The sequence below is a fragment of the Hipposideros armiger genome, unplaced genomic scaffold (genome assembly GCF_001890085.2).
Source record: "Hipposideros armiger isolate ML-2016 unplaced genomic scaffold, ASM189008v1 scaffold_31, whole genome shotgun sequence".
Classification (NCBI taxonomy): Eukaryota; Metazoa; Chordata; class Mammalia; order Chiroptera; family Hipposideridae; genus Hipposideros; species Hipposideros armiger.
The window spans coordinates 5183947-5191767 of record NW_017731381.1 but is presented as its reverse complement, the minus strand read 5'-3'; the positions used below and the strand labels follow the sequence as shown (position 1 = coordinate 5191767).

The 7821-nt window shown below is 42.5% G+C and overlaps 1 protein-coding gene across 3 annotated transcripts in view; it reads left to right on the top strand.

Annotated features, from left to right (window-relative positions):
• Positions 1-1337: 1337 nt before the first annotated feature.
• The window catches only part of NCOA5 (nuclear receptor coactivator 5), a 29179-nt gene continuing 22695 nt past the window's right edge, over positions 1338-7821 (top strand). The window contains exon 1 of one of the 3 annotated variants that reach the window (XM_019637038.1): positions 1338-1847. The gene's annotated coding sequence lies outside the window, so the exon portion shown is untranslated. The remainder of the gene's footprint in view (positions 1848-7821) is intronic. The other 2 variants (XM_019637037.1, XM_019637039.1) reach the window with 2 other exon arrangements.

The window sequence follows — 7821 nt, the reverse complement described above, 5'->3', positions numbered from 1 at the left end:
CCAGAAGCCAGCGACTGATCTGCCTCACCCGGGAAGAGCGCAATGATGGTGCCAACTTGGGCCAGTGAAGCAACGTCCTCAACTAGACTGAAGAACAAAAGGACAGCAACTTGTCTGTTCCCCTTCCCCCAATTTCCCAGCACTGTTCCCATCCCCCAATTCCCCAATAAAAATCTTTTAAAATAATAATAATAAAATAAAATAAGTTAAAAGATATCAAAAATTAATTAAGACAATTAATTCAACCAAATGACAAAAAGGGTACAATTTTATGGCATAAGCATCAAAAAGGGAGTAACCAAGGAAAGAAACAGAAGATTCTGAACTGAGTGAGTCATGTGTGATTCTTAACCTGCCCCACAAAGGTATACCAGGAAAGCAGGTGAGTCCACAAAATCCTGAAAAGTCTCACTTAGAGTGTGTGAACAACCTGGAGGCAAGTAAAGGAAAAAAAATCTCCAGGAGTAGAAGTCCCTATCTGCCTCCAGGAGCTCTCTCAGCAGAGGTGGGAAAAAACCACCCAGCTTCCATTTTTCCAGGTGCCACTGTGAATTACGGTAAGGGTCTGAAGGCCAAGTGTACCTTCTCATAGGCATTTGCGGACACACTCTGCACAATTCACAAGAAGAAAAACTGGATAATAGAGTGCATCCCTATTTCTTTCCTTCAAGTATTTACCTGTTTGCAATTACACGCTCAAGTGTGATCATTCACCTAATTCTATCTCTCCGCTCGCCAGCAGTCTCCACGATAGCAGAGATGGGTCTGCATTTGCTCAGGATCGCACTTAGCAAGTTAAGTGTAAAATAAATCATAGGGCCACCTCATAGGTTGTATAATAAACACTCCATTCGATGAGTGAAGGAGTGGACGTATGAATGGATGTCAAAGAAATCGGACTTCCTGCGCCGTGCAAATTCCACAGCCACCATTTTTACTTGGCACAGTTCACAAGGAAGAAAAACTAGACCCCATGGGGTCTGAGGCGTCTCCTAACTAATAAAAAGAGCCTACTTGATTTATTTAGCAACAGCTGTGGCAATGTATTTACAACCGTGCGAGCACATCCCATTCCCTGCGCCAAGTACATGCTGCAGGTTAAATGAACAAGATAACATTTTACACGGCTTCAGTCAACATTTACATTCTGGGAAATTTATTTTTGACATTGGCTATTCCAAGAAAAATAAATAACTCAAGAAGAACCTGTGACTATATCACCGAAGCCTTTTTGCCTCTTGTCAGTGAAACTAATAAATCACATACACAGCCGGTTTAAATGTACATGTAAATAAAACATTTTCTCTACCTGTCTGCTCTCCTTGTTCCTTATATAAAATGTATTTATATTTCTCCAATACACCCTAAGATTTTTCGGGTTTGGTTTAATTTTATGCAAGACTAAATCAATGTATTTTAGGGTTTAAATGGCCTATTTTCACAGAGAAAGGAAGGCGCTCTGAACATTAGAAGGAAGGCAAAGCCCTTCGGGGAGGAGAGACTCGGCCTCGGGACGCAACCCCCGCCGGCGACACCCTTACTAGGCAAAGTCCTCGCGTTCTCAACTGCCGCCGGGTAACCACTTCCTCAACCCTCATTGCTAAGGAGCTCGACACCCCCCAACTCGGCCCTGCCGTAAACCTGCGCGCTCTTGCGACATTGCCGCGCCTGCCGCTGCGTGCGCGCCCTCTGCCCCCACTCTCCGCCCTGACCGCCATTGCCTCGTGCCCGCGCCGGTCGGTTGGTGGCGCCTTTGTCCTACGGCGGGCAGGTGGGCTGAGGCGGAGGCGGCGGCGGCGGCGGGCCTGAGGCGAAGGAGCGGCCGGGAGCCCGCCGCGCTGGTAGCGGTGAGTGCCGGGAAGCGGTGGCCGTCCGTCGAGGCGGGGGTCTGACGGGCAGGCGGTTGAGGTGGACACGGGCCTGATGGGGAAGCTGAGGCGGGAGGGCCCGCTCAAAAGCGCGACCGCGACCGCGACCGCGGCCTGGGCTGTCTCCGGGTGCGCGCGGGGGCTGCGCATGCCCGGTGCGGGGCGCGGCCTCCTCTGGCTCCTGTCAGGCCCAGGCCCGGCCATTCGGGGCGGCTGGGGGTGGGCTCAGGTCCCGCTGCGCCGCGCCGCAGCCTCCTATCTGCGCGAATCGCCGACATTAGCCCTCCAGGCTTCTCCGTAGGGCAGGGCTGCACACCCTGCGCTTCCTTCTCAAAATGATGCAGTCATTCGGCTTGCGGGTTCCCAGCGCGTCGGTGGCGCAGTCGAGATTCGAACCCGGGTCGTGGCGGGCCGCCTCACAGTGCCGTGCGGCCAACCAAGCGCTGTCCCTGACCGCCGCCGCCTCGCGGCCCCTCGACAGCATCCTCGAGGCGTCTCCCTTGTCGTGTGACACCCCCACCCATTTTATAACGCGGACCCCGGGCCCTTAGAGAACGGGGAAAGAAACTATGTCGCGGTTACCCCGGAGATTAGCGACAGAGCTGCTGGCTCTCCCGTGTCCTCGTCCATGGCACTTTCCACTCCCGGCCAACCCCCGCCAGGTTGCTTTTTTTAGGACGGCGTTCCCCAAATTCCAGGCTCTCGCGTTGCACCTTTATGTCCGAGTACCATCTGTACTGCTGTTGATTTACCAAATGTTAATTTTTTTTTCCTTTAAACACTCCCCCCCCCCGTTTCTTAAATATATTTGTTTAAGGTGGAAACGTAAATCACAAACCGTATAATGGAAGCCAGTTATTTCTCTAATGCTCATAAAAAAATAAACGCCGATTTATTGAAATAAACAGTGCGTCCTTGTTCCTCCTGAAATTATTCTGCATTCCACGCTTTGGGAAACGCTTCCCTAGGAGTGTGGGGGTTAATTGTCCTTCTGGCTTTCGCTCTGCGCAGAATTCTTCCCTGAGGCATAGCAGATTCTCCGAAATATGCCCCAGGATCTTCGGGGATGATAACTAATATTACAAGCTTTCTCAGTGTAAACTGTTCTCATTATTGACGTACAAAACGGTAGTCCCAGGTCACTGCAGGAACTTGTCCGCTCAGGTGCACCCGACGTGCCGCCTTAGTTTTCTTGTTGCATTGTGGTGCGGTCGTCAACTTCCAGTTCATAAAATGATGTTTCTGCAAACGCTGGTGGAGCAGTTTTGAGTTCTTGACAACTAGAGATTTAATGTTTTCTGTGTGACTCAGTCTGGGTGTGAAAACTAACTTTCATGTTGATTTTTTTTTTTTTCCAAACCAGTAAAGCCCAAACTGTGCATTGGTGGGCATCGGAGATCACTTGGCTATTTGCTGTAACAGTTTCTTCCTTCGTTCCGGTTTCTTTACCTTTCTTTTAGCTCATCTGTCACCCTCCAGATATTCTTTGAAACCCCTGACAAAATCTTTTAACCTAAAACATAGAAACAGTGATTCTCCTTATAGAATGTGCTGGAGAAACCATACTGCAAGTGGAAGGAAGTTTTCTAGTTGCCGGTTGCTCAGTATCCCATGCCTCCTTGAACACCACGTGTTGAAAGGAGGCATTGACAAATTAACTTACTTATGAGCTGACAGTCGAGTTTGTTCTATTTGTAATCTGTTCATAAGCTCTGTTTTTATGTGTGAGAGAGCAGAATTACTTCAATTCATTGAAAGATAACTGAAAAAGCTCAGGCCATTCAAGGGTTTTTTTTCTCAACGGCTATATAAAAAAATATATACATTCTTTGGGATTACTTTGATATGAGCACAGTGTAGAACTTACATAAGGTTAAGGTAATTGTCTTCACATTTCTAAGCAGCAGTCCTTTGTAGAGGAGGAATGAGAATTTGTTTTACTCAAGAGTCAGTCGCAGAACATCAGCAAACAGAGCCTCGTCTACCAGTGCTCAAAAGTTAAGAATAAACATCTTTTTGAAAGGGTTAAGAAGTCTAATGAAAAGTGCCTGATAGTTTGAAACTTCATTTTAAATAACGTTTGCAAGTCTTCTGTCTCTGTGTCCTGCAGATGGCAGTACCTCGTATGGCTTGTTAACTACTGTGAGAATTACTGAAATTTAGTTGTGCTTTTAAGAATGAAAAACATTTGGAGGAAATATATTTAATATCTTATTCCCTTTAGCTATTTTTTTTTATTCCCATGAAGAACGAAATGTCTAAATTCACTATTACTCTTAGTGGTAATGATAACATATAACCAGCAATGCATATGATTTACGAATACCAACGCATTTTCTCCTGTGAGTCATCTTGTGAGATAAAATAGACTGGTATTATTATCTTTTTTGCATATGAGGAAATAATGGCTCAAAGAGGTTCGATTTCTTGCTCAAATCACATATTTAGTAGAACGCATTCAAGGCATTACTGAAGATAAAGATTTCATGATAAGCAAAATTGGGACATTCTGAGGTAAAACGGTGTCCTTAGTCCAGAACTTCTCAAAGGCTTTAACGCTAAACATGTGCAATGTAGATGTCCAAGAGGAAAATATCATGCTGCATGTCTTACTAAGAACATGGAAATACCAATGCTCCCCAAAACTACTCTTTCTGCTGTACTGCTTCTTCTCTGTATCTTGTGGTTTACTGATTACTGTGTATCTTGGAGACAAGTGCTTTTAAAGCTCAGTTAGCTTTTTGTTTCAAGAGATTTGTCCTGTAAACAGCATACACATTTGTCTAGACTATTCAGCTTAAGCAGAGTTTAAGTAAACTGTCAAGAAGTTAAAAGGGCAATGACCCTCTATGTTACTCTCATTAATGATGGGCATTAATGAAAGGAGCGGGGTGAGGCCACTGTCTGAAGCAGCAGCACATTAGGGAAATATGAAGTACACTGACAGCTAAATATATAATACCAGCATGCCTGCTGCTTTTTAAATAGTGGTTTTATTACCACCAGATATGAATATTTATAGGGATGGTCATTTTCATTCTTTATCCTATCACTAAAAGCATAAGAGATAATAGTCAAGTGGACCAATTACTTTTATGTTAAGAAAATAATTCCCCTCAAAGAATCACAACTTTCCAGACCATAAGACACCTTTCCCTTTATTTCATGTTCAAAACAACATTATTGTTGACCTATATAAAGACCAACAACTTCAGGCAAGGATCAGGGCAACTTAAGTTGCATTAGAGATCAGCTATAAAGCAGAATGTCTTATAACTTTAGCTCTAAAATAATTTCAGTGGTCCCCTGTTTTGGATCGGAATGATTCAGTTGCTGAAGATTTGGTTGACCCTGCAGCTAGTGGGCAAGCTTTGAAGAGCTTTATAAGTAATTTGGCTTTAAATGAGTATACTTAATTATGTAATTGGAGATTAAGGTAATAATAACATGTATTTAAGGTCAGATATGATACAAGAAGTTTACTTTTAATCTCTTCAAAAATTATTTTTGACATCCAAAAGAAAAAGTAGGGAAAACATGATTTGGTTCAGTTTTAAAATTTAAGATTATGAACGTGTAACTGAACCTCTGGCAGCCTTTGGGAAACTTACATTAGGACAGCATCAGTCACTAGAACAGTTTATTGGAAAGACAGATCCTTGAATGCAGCTCCCTACCCCCCACGCCCAACTGACTGGTCTCTGGAGGTGAGGGCCAGGGAATCTGCCTTTTAAAAGCCACCCCTGTGGTTTTATGTACATCAAAGTTTGAGAACCCCTTATTTAGGACTTTAGAAAATGAGTTTTCACTGGAAATAAGAGATTGAAGCAGATTCTAGTACTAATCTATTCATATCCCAGATTACTAATAGAGATTGACAACTGGTTTATGGTTGGGTTTATGTTAATGGATTTATTTTAATTAAGCAAGACCTTAGTTTAACTATCAAATGCTTTTGGCTTCATAATTTGAACTAGAGGTAATAGGAATAGTTAGAATATCTGTGGCATTTTCAGTATTTTAATTCCTTCCATTCAGTAGGATGCTTTCACCTTCTTGAGAACAAAGAAAGCAGACCTACCAAGATCCCATGATCTGCTTATTAAATTTAGATTTGCTTTTAATGGTGTGGATGTGAAATTATATGTGTGGCCATTATTCTCTTTTTGCAAAGAGCTGCATGTAGATATGAAAACAAAACGCCTCAGAAGAAGCAGGAGTTCTAGCCTCTGCCAGCAAAATACTGACAGCTCTAGTTTGCAGAATTTAGAGAACTTTAGTTGACAGTTTGCCCTTTATTAGCCAAAGAAGTGGCTAACATCCTATCAAAAAGTGGCAAACTCAATGTTTAATATGTTTCCTGTCATTTTACAAATACATAATTGGAAAAAGAAGCTTAAATGTTCAGGATACTTTTTAAATGATCAAATGGAATTGAAGAGAACTGGTGCACTGCACACTCCTGGGAGTAGGGGGACTGACCTTATAATTGAATATTATTACCTTTTGCACTATGAAAACTTGGGTTCATGATTCCATTTCCTTTAGAGGTAGCCATGTGATTATGCTTCTGTATCATTTTCCGGGATTATACATTTACAGATTTTAACCATTGTGATATTTTTTTTGTAGCAGATTATGTTTATGAGTTATTTCCCCTTGAATACAGGAGTTTAGAGAGGTTTCTGAATAGAAGACCTAAGTACATGTTACGGATACACGATAGGGATAAATAGATAATAGAGTAGTAGTTCCCAAATACCTGCCAAGAATCCCCTAAGAAACTTGTTAAAATATAGATTCCCAGGCTCAATCCTCAGATTCCAAAAGTTTGAGACAGGGCCTGGGAATCTGATTTTTTAACCATCTTAGGTGGTGTTGATATATCTTCATCAAATGTGATGTGAGAATGAAAAGAATAAACATTTAAATGACAGGGAAATGGGGAGATGTTTAATGGATGTGGAGAGTTAGTTTTGCAAGATGAAAAGTTCTGAAGGTCTGTTGCACAACAGTGTGAATATATTTAACGCTACTGAATATGTTTTAAAATGGTTAAGATGATAAATTGTGTATTGTGGGATTTTTACCACAATTAAATTTCTAAAAAATACAAGAAAAAAATAAGGAAGGGTGGTTGGTTGTCTGTTTCTTCCTGAACAGTGAGTTGAACTAATAGATTGTTGGTTATGCATTACTGATGCCTCTGGCTATCAGTTTGTTATATCCCTTTATCAAAGGTAAAATCATAACCTTCTAAATACTTTCTCCCACTTGTTTTCTGCAGTGTCATTATAATGGACAGCATTTTAAATACTCCTTCCTCCCTTTTTTGGATAAAATACATACAGTAAGCCTTCATTATTTGGCTTCACTGAGACTGTATTTATTGGAGATCAGTTCATAGCCAGGCCTGCTTGCCACCAATTTTTTCCTTTTCCATAGCGAGGTTTTTTTGTGGTCTAGCCTAACTCTGGTTTGCATCTGTAGTTCCTCTCTCTTTTCCTGCTACTATTCCCCCCATTCCCTACATCAAACTTCCTTATAGTATTTCTAACTTATGTCCTTCATACCTTTCCTTTACTTTTGCATGTGCTGGAATGACTTCTGTCTTTTTGGTAAACTACTCATCCTTGAGGACTCAGTTTAAATGTTACTTTGGGCCTTCCCCACCTCCCCCCTGCCCCCTGTTCTTCCCAGTCTCCCCTCTGGCCTGCTCCTCCCCCCTGCCATACAGACGCCCATAGTTGGGCCTTCATATCGCTTCCATAATCCCACTTTAGATTATATTGTGATTATCTGTGTACAGGTGCCTCTTTCCTTCATTAAACAATGAACTCCTAGGGGCTGGCCAAGTGGCCCAGTTAGTTAAGAGCTCACTCAAGAGTTTGAGCTCTGAGCAACAGTGGTTTGATTCCCAGCCCGAGCTGAGCAGCCGCTAAGCTGCCAACAG